Source organism: Heptranchias perlo, chromosome 2 (genome assembly GCF_035084215.1).
Source record: "Heptranchias perlo isolate sHepPer1 chromosome 2, sHepPer1.hap1, whole genome shotgun sequence".
Taxonomy (NCBI): domain Eukaryota; kingdom Metazoa; phylum Chordata; class Chondrichthyes; order Hexanchiformes; family Hexanchidae; genus Heptranchias; species Heptranchias perlo.
The window spans coordinates 80,981,768-80,999,327 of record NC_090326.1 but is presented as its reverse complement, the minus strand read 5'-3'; the positions used below and the strand labels follow the sequence as shown (position 1 = coordinate 80,999,327).

Below are 17,560 nucleotides of genomic sequence, written 5' to 3'. Positions count from 1 at the left end.
AGTTAATCAGAGAGAGCCAGCATGGATTTGTGAAAGGTAGGTCGTGCCTGACAAACCTGACTGAATTTTTTGAAGAGGTGACTAAAGTAGTGGACAGGGGAATGTCAATGGATGTTATTTATATGGACTTCCAGAAGGCATTTGATAAGGTCCCACATAAGAGACTGTTAGCTAAGATAGAAGCCCATGGAATTGAGAGAAAAGTATGGACTTGGTTAGGAAATTTGCTGAGCGAAAGGCGACAGAGGGTAGGGATAATGGGTAAGTACTCACATTGGCAGGATGTGACTAGTGGAGTCCCACAGGGATCTGTCTTGGGGCCTCAATTATTCACAATATTTATTAACGACTTAGATGAAGGCATAGAAAGTCTCATATCTAAGTTTGCCGATGACACAAAGATTGGTGGCATTGTAAGCAGTGTAGATGAAAACATAAAATTATAAAGCGATATTGACAGATTAGGTGAATGGGCAAAACTGTGGCAAATCGAATTCAATGTAGACAAATGTGAGGTCATCCACTTTGGATCAAAAAAGGATAGAACAGGGTACTTTCTAAATGGTAAAAAGTTAAAAACAGTGGATGTCCAAAGGGACTTAGGGGTTCAGGTACATAGATCATTGAAGTGTCATGAACAGGTGCAGAAAATAGTCAATAAGGCTAATGGAATGCTGGCCTTTATATCTAGAGGACTAGAGTACAAGGGGGTAGAAGTTATGCTGCAGCTATACAAAACCCTGGTTATACCGCACCTGGAGTACTGTGAGCAGTTCTGGGCACCGCACCTTCGGAAGGACATATTGGCCTTGGAGGGAGTGCAGCGTAGGTTTACTAGAATGATACCCGGACTTCAAGGGTTAAGTTACGAGGAGAGATTACACAAATTGGGGTTGTATTCTCTAGAGTTTCGAAGGTTAAGGGATGATCTGATCGAAGTTTATAAGATATTAAGGGGAACAGATATGGTGGATAGAGAGAAACTATTTCCGCTGGTTGGGGATTCTAGGAGTAGGGGGCACAGTCTAAAAATTAGAGCCAGACCTTTCAGGAGTGAGATTAGAAGACATTTCTACACACAAAGGGTGGTAGAAGTTTGGAACTCTCTTTCGCAAATGGCAATTGATAACTAGCTCAATTGCTAAATTTAAATCTGAGATAGATAGCTTTTTGGCAACCAAAGGTATTAAGGGATATGGGCCAAAGGCAGGTATATGGAGTTAGATCACAGATCAGCCATGATCTTATCAAATGGCAGAGCAGGCACGAGGGGCCGAATGGCCTGCTCCTGTTCCTATGCTCCAGCCATCATGGTGTGGGGCTGGCTTGATGGACCAGCTGGTCTTTTCCTACCCATCAATTTTGTTTATTTGTATCATAGGGGAGACGTAGAGAGAATGTTTCCACTTGTGGGGAAGTCCAAAACTAAGGGCCATAAATACAAGATTGTCACTAATAAATCCAATAAGGAATTCAAGAGACACTTCTTTATCAGAGACTGGTTAGAATGTGGAACTCGCTGCCACATGGAATGGTTGAGGCGAATACACAAGATGTTTAATAAGAAATAGATACTGGCTGGTGATTTCTGCTGCTTCAGTCACCAACTTTTGATTTCTTTTTTGCCCATTTAATTTGATGGGAAGATAATCCTGTCCATTGTACACAGCTAATTGTGAAATTGCCATTATGTGCCACCTAGAACTAATAAAGTTTATGAAATAATAAATGTTACTTGTACCTGGTGAATCAGTTGTCTGACTCATGATATTTCTCAGATCGATACTTAGAGTATTATATTTGTTATCTTTTTGGGCACTTGTGGGAGTTAGCATCATTTTAACCAGTGATGTGATTATTCCGTACTGTTATCTGAAGTAAGTGATGTTAATTTCTATATTATAATGCCTGTACCTCATACATTAACATTTTTCTGTGAAATTATGTGAATTTATCTCTCCTGTTTACTGCCAGAGAAATTATTCAGAGTCTCTAAATAGTACCAGAAATCCCTTCCAGTAGGTCTGAATTAACAGAAGTAAAAGCAGTGGGGGTCATGAGCAAACCCCCCTCGCCCCACCATCGACCCAATCGCTGTGAGCTTACCCAATTTTGTATGTCAGGGCTCTGCTAAAACTGACTGCAAATAATTTAAGCACTTAACTTTTCAATTCCCAATCGCAATCATGTTACCATTTTGACTCTAACGTGAGTGGCATTGTAAGATGTCGTTGTGGCTGTGCTGTGCCAAGTTGACCAAACCTGGACTTCAAACCCACCCCTACACAATCCTTCGACCTTAGCTCCATCCGTGAGTAAAAGTCTTGCATTAAACCTAACAGTATACTGCACAAGTAACACCAGGTACCCGGTTGTATTCAGTTTTTAGAATTGAATGATTGGTGGTTTTGGTGATTTTTGTTTTAAATTATCACAATAGCATAGTTCAGAACTCCCTTATTTTTGTTCAAATTCTTAATAGTTGATATGACTTTCATGTAACAGTAGGCTGTAATATATGTTAAATTTCTCTTCCCTCCCTCTCCCTTGCTTCTTTTCCTTCTCTCTCTTCACTCTCCCTCTTTGTCTGCTAGCTCTTCCTCTTCCTCTTCTCTTCTCCCCTTGCCTATGCTCTCCTTCCCCACCCCCCCTCCCCTCCTCTTCTCCCTGTCTCCTTCTCCTCTTCTTGTTCACTCCCCCTCCTTCCTCCTCCACTCCCCCACTGTAAGTATATATTTATATATACACGTTACTGATTGTCAAATTCCTGAGAGTCATGCTGGAGACTGATAAGGCCATGGTTAGATAACAGATTGCATTTCCTTTCATCATTTCTGTTTCAGAACAGTACCAAGTTAATCAGTGACATGATGTCATGAAGTGTCATTCTAAAAGATTCTTGATTCTTTTTCTTTCCCTAACTTTTTTTGTTTGTGAATTGTTTTGTTATAAACTGCTGTGTGGTACAGCTGAGGTACATATTTTAAGAACATTTCTTTTTTACTTGTTAAAACTTACATTTTACGCAAGTTTGCTTATTTATAATAAATGAGGACTCAGAGTACGGAGACATACCAGAAGTATCATTTCTACTGAAGACAGTAAGTAACGGATCAGATTTTTGTTGCCACGCTACAGTAGGAAAAGTGGTTTTGCTGTGTGAAAAGCAGGTAAATAGTTCGTGTTGCTTTTTTATACTAGAATTAGTGCCATTTGCAGGTTCAAAGAATTCATGAGGACCACAGAAAAGCAACCTGAAGCCACATTTCCAATGCTGAGCAACTTCTTACCTTTATGGAAAATATCTATCTATCTAATTAAAAGTCTTGAATCCAGCAGTGCATTCATTGCCATCCTTTGATTGAAACATTATACTCAAGCCCTCTCTGTCTGTTCTGTTGGAGGTTAAAGATCTGCTGGCACTATTTGAAGATGATCAAGGTTCTGCCCAAAACAACTCCCTCAACAAGAAAAGGATTTAAGACTATAGTGGAAGTTGTGTATAGGCCCCCTGGCAGCAGCTGTGAAGTGGCAGCGGGTATAAATGCAGAGATTAGACAAGATTGGGATAAGCAGATGAGCTCATGTCAGAAAGGTAGTGAATTTCTTGAGTGTGTTCAGGACAGCTTTCTGGAACAATATGTCCTAGAACCAACAAGGGGGCAGGCCACATTAGATTTAATAATGAGTAATAAGCCAGATTTAGTTAACTGCCGAATGGTGCGTGAACATTTATCTAATAGCGATCATAATATGATCGAGTTCAACGTTGTGTTTGAAAGGGAGAAACCTGTAACAGCTACTAAGATTCTAAATTTAGGTAAGGCCGACTTCAACGGGATGAGACAGAGACTGTTCACAGTAAACTGGGCAAACCTGTTAATGGGTAAAATGACAGAAGATCACTGGGAGATGTTCAAAAAAGAATTTAACGTGATACAGAACCAGTTTATACCCTAAGAGGCAAGTGCTCTACTTGCCAAAAAAAACAGCCATGAATGGCAAAAGAGGTAACGGACAATGTAAAACTAAAAGAAAAAGCAGATAAAAATGCAAAAAATAGCACAGATCCTGGTGACTGGGAGAGATACAAAGAACAGTAAACGGTGACAAAACAAATAGTAAGAGCTGCAAAAAGGGATTATGAAAAGAAACTTGTAAAGGAATATCAAAATCAACACAAACATTTTTAAAATTATATTCGGAAAAAGAGGGTGGTCAAGAGCAATGTGGGCCCCTTAAAAACTGATAATGGTGATATTGTAAATGAAAATGAGGAAATGTCAGATATGTTAAATAATTACTTTGCGTCAGTATTTACACGAGAGGAAGAGGATAGCATGCCGGACACCCTAAGGAGACTAATTTTGAATCAGGGACGGGAACTCACCATTATTAACATAAGCAAATTAATAGTAATGAAGAAAATAATGGCACTAGAGTGACAAATCCCCAGGACCAGATGGTTTCCATCCCAGTGTTTTAAAGGAAGTAATTGAGAACAATGCAGATGCCCTAACTATAATCTTCCAAAGTTCTCTCGATTCAGAAATCGTTCCTTTAGATTGGAAAATTGCACGTCACCCCGCCATTTAAGGAAGGTAAGAGAGGGAAACCAGGGAATCATAGACCAGTTAGTCCAACATCTGCTGTCAGGAAATTACTAGAGTCTATAATTAAGGATAGAGTGACTGAACACCTTGAAAATTTTCAGCTGATCAGCGAGAGCCAGCATGGATTTGTAAAGGGTAGATCGTGCCTGACGAATCTGATTGAATTTTTTGAAGAGGTGACTACAGTAGTGGACAGGGGAATGTCTATGTTATTAATATGGACTTCCAGAAGGCATTCGATAAAGTCCCCCATAAGAGACTGTTAGATAAAGTTGAAGCTCATGGAATTGAGGGCAAATTATTGACCTGGTTAGGAAATTGGCTGAGTGGCAAGAGACAGAGAGTAGGGATAATGGGCAGGTATTCAAATTGGCAGGATGTGACTAGTGGTGTCCCACAGGGATCTGTGTTGGGGCCTCAACTATTCACTGTATTTATTAACCTCTAGATGGCGGGATAGAGAGCCACATATCCAAGTTTGCCAATCACACAAAGGTAGGCAGCACTGTAAGCAGTGTAGATGAAAGCATAAAATTACAAAGAGATATTAAGAGATTAAGTGAATGGGCAAAACTGTGGCAAATGTAGGCAAGTGTGAGGTCATCCACTTTGGACCTAAAAAGGATAGATCAGAGTACTTTCTAAATGGTGAAAAGCTCAAAACAGCAGAGGTCCAAAGAGACTTAAGGGTCCATGTACATAGATTATTAAAATGTCATGGACAGGTATAGAAAATAATCAAAAAGGCCAATGGAAAGCTGGCATTTATATCTAGAGGACTAGAATGCAAGGAGTACTGTGTTCAGTTTTAGGCACTGCCCCTTAGGAAGGATATATCGGCCTTGGAGGGAGTGCAGCATAGATTTATTAGAATGATACCTGGACTCATAATTTAACCGTTGGAGAAGAGATCACACAAAGTAGGTTTGTCTTCCCTGGAATTTAAAAATTAAGGGGTGATTTGATTGAAGTTTTCAAGATATTAAGGGGAACTGATAGGGTAGACAGAGAGAAACTATTTCCGCTGGTTGGGGAGTCTAGGACTAGGGGACATCGCCTAAAAATTAGAGCCAGGACTTTCAGGAGTGAAGTTAGGAAACACTTCTACACGCAAAGGGTGGTAGAAGTTTGGAACTCTCTTCCGCAAACAGCAGTTGATGCTAGCTCAATTGTTAATTTCAAATCTAAGATTGATACATTTTTGTTAACCAAAGGTATTCAGGGTTATGGGGCTAAGGTGGGTATATGGAATTAGGTCACAGATAAGCCATGATCTCAATGAATGGCTGAACAGGCTCAAGGGGCTAAATGGCCTGCTCCTGGTCTTATGTTCCTAACATCACCAAAACCGATTAGTTGGTCTATTTCTCATTGCTGTTTATAGGAGCTTACTTTGTGCAAAATGTTTACCCACATAACAACAATTGCACTGTGTAATTCCTTTCATGTGAAGGACTTTGGGATACTTCAGAGAAGTAATAAGATGCCATAAAAATGCAAATTAATTCTTCTAATTATTCTTGCATTATTCTTTCAAAAATCCAATCAATCAAGATCACTCGTTGTCCTTGCAAATCTCCATTGTGTGAGCCCTCAGATTCTACTATATTAAATCCCTGTCATTGTCACTGTGAAGGATCTAAATTTTCTTACATAATCTGCACTAGGAAAACTTGAGCCATATTTCCCCTGATTGAGAAGAAAAATGTGGGAAATGCCTGTTTTTTTTCAAAATTTCTGATCCACCACTGAATCACAGGACAATGTGGTTTCAAAATGTACGACTCCTGAGAATAGTGATTTTATTAGCAGCCATAAAAAATAGAAACCAAACACAAAGACCTGCAATAATGCTTCTCAAACAGCTAACAAGATATCTCACCTGTAAAAATGTCCAAACATTTGTTAATGCAACAGTGGAGTTCACACAATTTGTGGAGAATAGTACTGTGGAATGTGAAAAAAAAACCAATTTTTCAGTCCAGGCCCCTGGAAAAAAACTAATAGTCCCTGTAAAAGAGCATGTTAAACAGATTTTTGGTGGGCAGTGACAGCTCATGAATAAGTAAAGGAAGTGACTAATATGACAACTTAAAACAGAAAGAGTGAACCCCATGTCAACAAGAACCTGGCGAGAGGTCCACAAGATTTAAAGAAGAGCACAAAGGTAAGGCGTAAATTTTACTCCACTGTAGCAGTACAGGAAATGCATGGACATGAAGGAAAGTAGTAGTTGTTAAAGATAAAGCAAATAAGGTTGTTGTTAAAATAGCAGGGTTATAAAAATGTCTCCATGGAACATGCAAAATAAAGAGATCGAGCAGTCCAATTCTATAGATTGGTCAGGATTCAACAAGTTCAAAGATCAATTGGGCCATTGACAGTTCTATATGACAACCCTCCCTCCCCCTCCCCCTGCCCCCGCCCTGGAATTTCATTAGCAGGAAAGGCTTTTGTTCAATAAATGTCCAGCTCATAATGCCAACCACCTTATCATACACGTTAATTCCTGCTACCCAGGAATTGTCATGATGTTTTTATCATGTGACAATCCACCATACCAGCCTTGACTTGGAAACATATATCAGGATGATTGTTTGGTGATCAGGGATATTCCATGCAATCATGGCTTATGACTCCAGTAAGATATTCTCCTACCCATCCATAACTGCCTCATAAAGACCTGCATTTCCAAAAGTTCTGTACCTTGCCTCCATTGTACAGAAGTCACAATCTCACATGTCATTATCCAAGTCCATTAAGCTGCAAACATCCACACAAATGAACTTTGAAATTTATGTGGTCCAACAAATTTTACTTTCCAGAACAAAATTCAACACAAAGTTCCAATAATGTCCTCCACTCGAACTACAACTATTTATTACCACCATGTCTACCCTTCGTGTCAGCTACCTTCCAATTTCCTATTTCTACGAGTGCTCCCTGAGTGATGAGGTTGAGAGGTGGGTGGCTGGGAAGATTCCTCTGGAACCTTCGAGGATTAATGTGGAGATGCCGGTGATGGACTGGGGTTGACAATTGTAAACAATTTTACAACACCAAGTTATAGTCTAACAAATTTATTTTAAATTTCACAAGCTTTCGGAGGCTTCCTCCTTCCTCAGGTGAACTTGAGGAAGGAGGAAGCCTCCGAAAGCTTGTGAAATTTAAAATAAATTTGTTGGACTATAACTTGGTGTTGTAAAATTGTTTACAATTCGAGGATTAAGGTGACTCTCATCTCAGTGAAGCTGCTGCTGTCTCTGACAGACCTGCTTACAGCTGCCATTCTCTTTCATTGTCAAGGGGTGCCGACTGCATGTCTGACACTCCCTCAAGTACTGGCATTGGAGGCGCCATTAAAGACATAGACACATTATCACTATCATGTGAGACAGTAACATCTGTTACCACTCCTTGTAGCCCACTGGTGCTGGGCACAGTCTCATGATGTGTTACTGGTCAGTTTCAAACTGAATACTCCCAATCAAATTTTGGACATCCTGTGAAAGTGTTGTCTTCAAGCAGAGTTTCAAAACAAAACAGAAGCTCCTCCTGGCACCTTGTTGCCTTTAAAATTTCCTGGACTATCACTTTCTCCAAAGTGTTCTGCATGTCATGAGAAACTTCCTACAAAGTGTTGCAGATGTGTATAGTGCACTCTTTCCACTTCTCCATCTTCTCGACCATATGCATGGAAACTATCTCCACTGCCTGCACATAAAGAAATAACTTGCAGTTGTATAGCATCAGTCACAGGATATCCCAAAGTCTATAGATACTGCATCCTCCCCCCCAACCTCGTACCAATGGTAACTATGGCATTTTTTTTATTCGTTCTTAGGATGTGGGCATCGCTGGCAAGGCAGCCATTTATTGCCCATCCCTAATTGCCCTCGAGAAGGTGGTGGTGAGCTGCCTTCTTGAACCACTGCAGTCCTTGTGGTAAAGGTTCCCCCACAGTGCTGTTAGGTAAGGAGTTCCAGAATTTTGACCCAGTGACGATGAAGGAAAGCCGATATATTTCCAAGTCGGGATGGTGTGTGACTTGGAGGGGAACGTGCAAGTGATGTTGTTCCTATGTGCCTGCTGCCCTTGTCCTTCTAGGTGGAAGAGGTCGTGGGTTTGGGAGGTGCTGTCGAAGAAGCCTTGGTGAGTTGCTGCAGTGCATCCTATGGATGATACACACTGCAGCCATGATGCGCCGGTGGTGAAGGGAGTGAATGTTTAGGCTGGTGGATGGGGTGCCAATCAAGTGGACTGCTTTGTCCCGGATGGTGTCGAGCTTCTTGAGTGTTGTTGGAGCTGCACTCATCCAGGCAAGTGGACAGTATTCCATCACACTCCTGATTTGTGCCTTGTAGATGGTGGAAAGGCTTTGGAGAGTCAGGAGGTGAGTCACTCGCCGCAGAATACCCAGCCTCTGACCTGCTCTTGTAGCCACAATATTTATATGGCTGGTCCAGTTAAGTTGCTGGTCAATGGTGACCGCCAGGATGTTGATGGTGGGGGATTTGGCGATGGTAATGCTGTTGAATGTCAAGAGGAGGTGGTTAGACTCTCTCTTGTTGGAGATGGTCATTGCCTGGCACTTGCTTGGTGCAAATGTTACTTGCCACATATCAGCCCAAGCCTGGATGTTGTCCAGGTCTTGCTGCATGCGGGCACAGACTGCTTCATTATCTGAGGGGTTGCGAATGGAACTGAACACTGTGCAATCATCAGCGAACATCCCCATTTCTGACCTTATGATGAAGGGAAGGTCATTGATGAATCAGCTGAAGATGGTTGGGCCTAAGACACTGCCCTGAGGAACTCCTGCAGCAATGTCCTGAGGCTGAGATGATTGGCCTCCAACAACCACTATCATCTTCCTTTGTGCTAGTTATGACTCCAGCCACTGGAGAGTTTTCCCCCGTTTCCCATCGACTTCAATTTTACAGGGGTTCCTTGGTGCCACACTCGGTCAAATGCAACTTGATGTTAAGGGCATTCACTCTCAACTCACCTCTGGAATTCAGCTCTTTTGTCCATGTTTTGTCCAAGGCTGAAATGAGGTCTGGAGCCGAGTGGTCCTGGCGGAACCCAAACTGAGCATCAGTGAGCAGGTTATTGGTGAGTAAGTGCCGCTTGATAACACTGTCGACGACACCTTCCATCACTTTGCTGATGATTGAGAGTAGACTGATGTGGCGGTAATTGACCGGATTGGATTTGTCCTGCTTTTTGTGGACAGGACATACCTGGGTAATTTTTCACATTGTCGGGTAGATGCCAGTGTTGTAGCTGTACTGGAGCAGCTTGGCTAAAGGCCTATGGCCTGCATGCCTGACTTCAACGCTGGAGATGTTTAGATTCACTCCACGTGACATCAAGAAACAGCTGAGTGCACTGGATACAGCAAAGACTATGGGCCCCGAAAGCATCCTGGCTGTAGTGCTGAAGACTTGTGCTCCAGAACTAGCACACTTCTTCCTGCACTGCACCACGAACATGGATGCAGTGCAGGAAGAAGTTTAATGCTTTGTCACGGGTGGTCAAGGTGAGTGAGGTCAGCTGTCAAGCAACATCTGCTACCAACTGCACCACTAGCCACATCCACTGCTCCACGCACTACACCCCCCATCACCCACATACCAATAAATCCTTTCAATCATTACTCAACTCTTCCAATCAGATGCTTCCTCTCACCCTCACACATTGCCACTGTTGAAAGCTGCACACCCACCACTCACAGGTTACACACACTGGCAGCTATTCAACCATGACAGGCATATCACCCAAACATCTTACTGGACACTCACCGACACACATCCCACTTTCTTGCAGGAGAAGGTGGCGCATAACAGGAGGCAGCAAGTGGCAGTGGCATTTCGCCCCTCGAACCTGTTCCACCATTCAATGAGATCACGGTTGACCTATGGCCTAACTCCATATCCCTTAATACCCTTGGTTAACATAAATCAATCAATCTCAGATTTAAAATTAACAATTGAGCTAGCTTCAACAGCCATTTGCAGAAGAGCATTCCAAACTTCTACCACCTTTTGTGTGTAGAAGCATTTCCTAACTTCACTCCTGCAAGACCTGGCTCTAAATTTTAGGCTATGTCCCCTAATCCGAGTATTCAAGTTTAGGCAACCTTCAAAAACAGGTACAAATGCATCAGCAACCAGAAGCAATAATGCATCAACTCAACCTATAAATCCTGCATGGTCCCTTTAAATAGCGCTAGTGGGGGGTCCCCCAAGCCATCTACAACATGTTTAGCTGTTCGTGGTTAAGACAGTGCGTTGGGCGGATCGTTGAGTTGCAAAATGGTACCTAACTCTTTAAATCAATGTTGCACATTGATCTAATGCATATTCTCCCTACTTTACGTGGTCCGGCGCATGTTATGCCATTTTGGGACCTTAGGAAGCTGCATAGCACCTAAAAAACTGGCGCTACACAGCCCAATTTATAGCCTGCTGTTTGCAGATGTGCAGCAGATAGCACAACCCTGCAGCAGCCTGTCTTTTGAAGTGGAGGCAGTTAAGACAGGTCTCCTCTGACATGTCCAGGCACAGCTTCCAAGGTACTGATGATGGTGGCTAAAAAGGTCATTTGCAGGCTCCTCACAAATTAGTCTTTCTCAGTGTGTTCAGAACCCCAAAGGAATACCCATCCTTACCACATTGTAAGGTGCAACGTGAAAGCCAGTGGTAGCCAAGAAAACAAAGAAAAGTATTGGCAGAGAAAACAACCCAAAAATGCAAAAATATAGGCCTAGCCAGCAAATCTAACCAATGAGCAAAATGCAACCAAGGGACATAAAAATACTACCATCCCCTCTTCCCACAATCTTCTTTTATTAAGAGGCTTCGTTGAGTGGACGAACTCCAAAACATTCTGGGGCACCATATTTTTATGGGTGAGGCTCAGACTCTGGATGAATCATAGAATCATAGAAGTTACAACATGGAAACAGGCCCTTCGGCCCAACATGTCCATGTCGCCCAGTTTATACCACTAAGCTAGTCCCAATTGCCTGCACTTGGCCCATATCCCTCTATACCCATCTTACCCATGTAACTGTCCAAATGCTTTTTAAAGGACAAAATTGTACCCGCCTCTACTACTGCCTCTGGCAGCTCGTTCCAGACACTCACCACCCTTTGAGTGAAAAAATTGCCCCTCTGGACCCTTTTGTATCTCTCCCCTCTCACCTTAAATCTATGTCCCCTCGTTATAGACTCCCCTATCTTTGGGGAAAGATTTTGACTATCTACCTTATCTATGCCCCTCATTATTTTATAGACTTCTATAAGATCACCCCTTAACCTCCTACTCTCCAGGGAAAAAAGTCCCAGTCTATCCAACCTCTCCCTATAAGTCAAACCATCAAGTCCCGGTAGCATCCTAGTAAATCTTTTCTGCACTCTTTCTCGTTTAATAATATCCTTTCTATATTAGGGTGACCAGAACTGTACACAGTATTCCAAGTGTGGCCTTACTAATGTCTTGTACAACTTCAACAAGACATCCCAACTCCTGTATTCAATGTTCTGACCAATTAAACCAAGCATGCTGAATGCCTTCTTCACCACCCTATCCACCTGTGACTCCACTTTCAAGGAGCTATGAACCTGTACTCCTAGATCTCTTTGTTCTATAACTCTCCCCAACGCCCTACCATTAACGGAGTAGGTCCTGGCCCGATTCGATCTACCAAAATGCATCACCTCACATTTATCTAAATTAAACTCCATCTGCCATTCATCGGCCCACTGGCCCAATTTATCAAGATCCCGTTGCAATCCTAGATAACCTTCTTCACTGTCCACAATGCCACCAATCTTGGTGTCATCTGCAAACTTACTAACCATGCCTCCTAAATTCTCATCCAAATCATTAATATAAATAACAAATAACAGCGGACCCAGCACCGATCCCTGAGGCACACCGCTGGTCACAGGCCTCCAGTTTGAAAAACAACCCTCTACAACCACCCTCTGTCTTCTGTCGTCAATCCAATTTTGTATCCAATTGGCTACCTCACCTTGGATCCCGTGAGATTTAACCTTATGTACCAACCTACCATGCGGTACCTTGTCAAAGGCTTTGCTGAAGTCCATGTAGACCACGTCTACTGCACAGCCCTCATCTATCTTCTTGGTTACCCCTTCAAAAAACTCAATCAAATTCGTGAGACATGATTTTCCTCTCACAAAACCATGCTGACTGTTCCTGATCAGTCCCTGCCTCTCCAAATGCCTGTAGATCCTGTCCCTCAGAATACCCTCTAACAACTTACCCACTACAGATGTCAGGCTCACCGGTCTGTAGTTCCCAGGCTTTTCCCTGCCGCCCTTCTTAAACAAAGGCACAACATTTGCTACCCTCCAATCTTCAGGCACTTCACCTGTAGCTGTCGATAATTCAAATATCTCTGCTAGGGGACCCGCAATTTCCTCCCTAACCTCCCATAACGTCCTGGGATACATTTCATCAGGTCCCGGAGATTTATCTACCTTGATGCGCGTTAAGACTTCCAGCACCTCCCTCTCTGTAATATGTAGACTCCTCAAGGCATCACTATTTATTTCCCCAAGTTCCCTAACATCCATGCCTTTCTCCACCGTAAATACCGATGTGAAATATTCATTCAGGATCTCACCCATGTCTTGTGGTTCCGCACATAGATGACCTTGTTGATCCTTAAGAGGCCCTACTCTCTCCCTAGTTAATCTTTTGCCCTTTATGTATTTGTAGAAGCTCTTTGGATTCTCCTTTGCCTCATCTGCCAAAGCAATCTCATGTCCCCTTTTTGCCCTCCTGATTTCTCTCTTAACTCTACTCCGGCAATCTCTATACTCTTCAAGGGATCCACTTGATCCCAGCTGCCTATGCATGTCATATGCCTCCTTCTTCTTTTTGACTAGGGCCTCAATCTCCTGAGTCATCCAAGGTTCCCTACTTCTACCAGCCTTGCCCTTCACTTTATAAGGAATGTGCTTACCCTGAAGCTTCACCCAAAATTGTAAAATTGCCAGCAAGTAAATTTTATGTTGTAAAATGGTCACAGAATGATACCGGGGCTTGGAGGGTCAAATAATGAGGATAGATTGCATAAACTTGCCTTGTATTCCCTTAAGTTTAGGAGATTAAGGGGTGGCCTGATTGAGATATTTAAAATGTTAAAAGCATTCTATAGTGTAGATACGGAGAAACTATTTCCTCTGATGGGGGGGATCCAGAACAAGAGGGTATAAGCTTAAAATTAGAGCCAGGTGGGAAATCAGGAAGCACTTTTTCACACAAGGGGTAGATTTTTGTTAGCTAAGGGCATCAAGAGATATGGAGCTAAGGTAAGTAAATGGCGTTGATGTACAGATCAACCATGATCTAATAGAATGGCGGAGCAGGCTTGAGGGGCTGAATGGCCAGCTCTTGTTCCTGTGTTTCTATTTAAATGGTAGTGTAGCTCATTCTTTGGCTCCAAAACGCCTGTCGAAGAACTGGATGCAGTAGGAATCATGACCGTTGTCATTTTCTAACACCTCTAGTGCTTTGCAAGAGCAAAAAACTAAAGGCAGCGAGTTAAGTTTTTGTGTAAAATGCTGTGTCGTGACAGAAAAGCGGATTCCCTGACGGGGCACTCATGGCAAAGGATGCTCTCAACAACAACAAGTTGCAATTATATAGCGCCTTTAGTGTAGTAAAACATCCCAAGGCACTTCACAGGAGCGCTATCAAACAAATTTTGCACCGAGCAACATAGGATATGTTAGGACAGGGGTCAAAGAGGTAGGTTTTATGAAGAGTCTTGAAGGAGGAGAAAGAGAAAGAGAAGCATAGAGGTTTAGGGAGGGAATTCCAGAGCTTAGGGCCTAAGCAGCTGAAGACATGGCCGCCAACGGTGGAACGATTAAAATCAGGGATGCGCAAGAGGCAAGAATTGGAGGAGCACAGAGATCTCGGAGGATTGTAGGGCTGCAGGAGGTTACAGAGATAGGAAAGGGCGAGGCCATGGAGGGATTTGAAAACAAGGATGAGAATTTTAAAATCAAGGTGTTCCCGGACTGGGCACCAATGTAGGTTCGCGAGCACAGGGGTGATGGATGAACGGGACTTGGTGCGAGTTAGGATACGGGCAGCAGAGTTTTGGATGAGATCAAGTTTATGGAGGGTGGAAGAGGAGAGGCCGGCCAGGAGAGCATTGGAATAGTCAAGTCTAGAGGTAACAAAGGCATTGATGAAGGTTTCAGCAGATAAGCTGAGGCAGCAGCAGAGATGGGCGTTGTTACGGAGGCGGATGTAGGGTCTTGGTGATGAAGCAGATATGTAGTCGGAAGCTCATCTCAGGGTCAAATAGGATGCCAAGGATTGCGAATGGTCTTGTTCAGCCTCAGACAGCGCCCAGGGAGAGTGATGGAATCGGTGGCTAGGGGACGGAGTTTGTGGCAGGGACCAAAGACAATGGCTTTGGTCTTCCCAATATTTAGTTGAAGAAAATTTTAGCTCATCCAGTACTGGATGTTGGACAAGTAGTGTGACAAATCAGAGACAGCGGAGGGGTCGAGGGAAGTGGTGGTGAGGTAGAGCTGGGTGTCGTCAGCGCACATGTGGAACCTGACATTATGTTTTTGGATGATGTTGCCAAGGGGCAGCATGTAGATGAGAAATAGGAGGGGGCCAAGGTTAGATCCTTGGGGGATTCCAGAGGTAATAGTGCAGGAGCGGGAAGAGAAGCCAATGCAGGTGATTCTCTGGCTACGACCGGATAGATAATAGAATCAGGTGAGCACAGTCCCAGCCAGCTGGACGACAGGAGAGAGGCATTGGAAGAGGATGGTGTGGTCAATCGTGTCAAAGGCTGCAGGTCGAGAAGGATGAGGAGGTGCTCTTGGGAAGGACCTGTGCACTCAGGGATTACTGGTTGGGAAATCACAGACTTGTGGACCTTGATTTTCCATCCATTTAGAATTAATGGACAGAAAATCAGGGGCTGCACATCTGTGATAGCCCAACCAATGCTCCCCAAGAGTACAGGTCCTTCCCAGGATCGCCCAATTGGAGAAATGTTCCCTATACTTCCCCACAAGCACAAAGTTGGAAACCTAACAAGTTACTTCATGCACAGAGGCAAGATAAGCATGTACTTTAATCCGTTTATCCATCTGTTCAATAGGGGTTGTGAAACAGGTGCTTGGTAGTTGCACTCTGTTCTGTTTGAAACTGTTAATAGATGATATAAAAGTAGATGTCAGTACAGGTCATTGCACTTAAAGGAACTCTATTGTTTCATTATTAACTAAACATAACTTAATTCCTTATATAAGAGCACTTTTAAAATAAATGTGTTAAGAGATTCCCTCCTATATTCCACCCAGTCCAGTCCTTTTTCTCCTCTGTCTCAAGTTCAGGTCATGTGTCCATCACAGTATTGAACCTTTCAGCCTAGCACAACAGGTCAGGTTATGGGTTAGTATTAATATGTAACTAGTAATGTTCTGATTCAAAATGGAGGCTATAGTGGGACAGCAGTAGGACTGTTTTATTACAGTTCATGTCATTTTATTTTATAATTGTGTAGTGATGCAACCAGAATCTTATCTTTAGCAGTACAGAACTTCAGTGTACATTTAACCGAGTTGTGGAAAAGGTTGATAGAGGCTGAAATAAGGTAATTTCCTTTGCATCTGATCATTTTATTACTCAAGTCAAATTCCTGTCCTCAGTAGACTGCTGGCAATGGCTGCAGTTCCAGCCCAAATGTGACTAGGGTATTGCCAAGCATTCATTTTAATTTTAAACCTCTCTTAAAAGAATAAAATGTTTTTTCACTTGATTTACAGATGAGATTGAATTAAATCACCAAAAGCTCGAATGCCTTTTCTACTCTCCCTTTTTGCCGATTTTCCAGCAGGTGTGGAGGCCTGGTGCAGGCCGAGGAGGAGGGAGGGGGGGAGGCCTGGTGCAGGCCGAGGGGGGGGGGGGAAGGAGGCCTGGTGCAGGCCGAGGGGGGGGGGGGGGGAGGAGGCCTGGTGCAGGCCGAGGGGGGGGGGGGGGGGGAGGAGGCCTGGTGCAGGCCGAGGGGGGGGGGGGGAGGAGGCCTGGTGCAGGCCGAGGTGGGGGGGGAAGGAGGCCTGGTGCAGGCCGAGGGGGGGGGGGAGAAGAGGAAGCCTGGTGCAGGCCGAGGGGGGGGGGGGGGGGAAGGAGGCCTGGTGCAGGCCGAGGGGGGGGGGGGGGAAGGAGGCCTGGTGCAGGCCGAGGGGGGGGGGGGGAGGAGGCCTGGTGCAGGCCGAGGGGGGGGGGGGAGGAAGGAGGCCTGGTGCAGGCCGAGGGGGGGGGGGGGGGGAGGAGGCCTGGTGCAGGCCGAGGGGGGGGGGGAGGAGGCCTGGTGCAGGCCGAGGGGGGGGGGGAGGAGGCCTGGTGCAGGGATGGGTCCCCACCTCTGTCACTCCCTCCACCTCCCAGGCCCAGTCCCTGGTCCCCGCTCTGCCCATCTGTGGGTTTTGCCTCCTCAGTTAATATCTGGGCTTCTGATTCTGCTAATCCTCCAGTATAGAATAATACTGTTATTTATTATAGTGATGTGCTGGGAAGTGAATAATTGTTTTTTTTAAATAGTTAGGAACATTGTGTTTATATAATTGTTTGATGTTAGTAATTATTAAGACACTTCATTACTGACGGTCTCTTTGGAGAATGGAGACCATCTGTTAAAAATATTAACGGAGTTTTCTGGTACTAAAGAATTCACGAACCCCGCGGGATCTCTTCATCCCCTCTCCACACTGGGGGATGATCCGCCACCTCCCTGACATCCACTCACAGGTACTTTAGTTTTAGTCGGCGGTGTATTTTAAAATGCCAATCTTCTGCCTCTCTCCACTTGCCCAAAGAGTGAAAGGAGTTTTCAGCTGATTATTCTAACAGTTGTTCATAGAGGCGGCAAAACT

General features: G+C 43.9%; 1 protein-coding gene across 1 annotated transcript in view; it reads left to right on the top strand.

Moving 5' to 3' along the window:
• Positions 1-16,139: 16,139 nt before the first annotated feature.
• LOC137340861 (ATP-dependent translocase ABCB1-like) overlaps positions 16,140-17,560 on the top strand; it is a 101,452-nt gene continuing 100,031 nt past the window's right edge. The window contains exon 1 of the transcript XR_010966894.1: positions 16,140-16,281. The gene's annotated coding sequence lies outside the window, so the exon portion shown is untranslated. The remainder of the gene's footprint in view (positions 16,282-17,560) is intronic.